Here is a 582-nt window from a genome sequence, read left to right as displayed (position 1 = left end):
TTCATATATGTATGATGCTACCAGGGGCCAGAAGCTGGCTACAAAGACAGTCCGGAAACATAGTGTGAAGCTTGACTCACTTCCTTACCTGGGGGGAGAACAGATATGTAGAGAAGCACCTCTGACGCTTTCCCGTGAGTCAGACCCACAGCATGCCCAAAGATCCAGGATTAAGTTTGTATTTCACCCTACATTCATTTGGCATGAGTCGCTTTTCAGTCGCCAGGTTTTTAAATACATCTATATGAACCCCACTTCTTGGACACCTAGAAATTCTAAGTGCCAGGGATGTTGAAATTGGCCCTGACTAGCTCAGAGCCTTAATCACATTCTATTGATTTGGTCCTTTGGTTGAAATTTCAATGAGAACCAGTTACTAAAGGCACCTAATGCCAGTTTGAAACCCAGACAGGAACAACATTAGGCAGATATGAACATCAATTGCTAAGAACTGTCTCCAAGTTTCTTAAAATAACCCATACCAGCAATGGGCTTCTGGTTCTACTTGGAGTGCATTTGCTGTTTGCAGCCTCTGTACACCATAACTCATGGACAGAGATAGGTCTTTCCTTAAGGCTGCAC

At 43.6% G+C, this 582-nt stretch overlaps 1 non-coding gene across 1 annotated transcript; it reads right to left on the bottom strand.

The window, feature by feature from the left end:
- Positions 1–449: 449 nt before the first annotated feature.
- On the bottom strand, positions 450–582 carry LOC125999665 (small nucleolar RNA SNORA70). The gene has a single exon (XR_007492159.1). It is a non-coding gene; the product is annotated as a small nucleolar RNA SNORA70 (small nucleolar RNA).

The sequence above is a fragment of the Suncus etruscus genome, chromosome X (genome assembly GCF_024139225.1).
Source record: "Suncus etruscus isolate mSunEtr1 chromosome X, mSunEtr1.pri.cur, whole genome shotgun sequence".
NCBI classification, from domain to species: Eukaryota; Metazoa; Chordata; class Mammalia; order Eulipotyphla; family Soricidae; genus Suncus; species Suncus etruscus.
The sequence above is the reverse complement of the archived record's forward strand: the minus strand, read 5'-3'. Positions and strand labels throughout refer to the sequence as shown.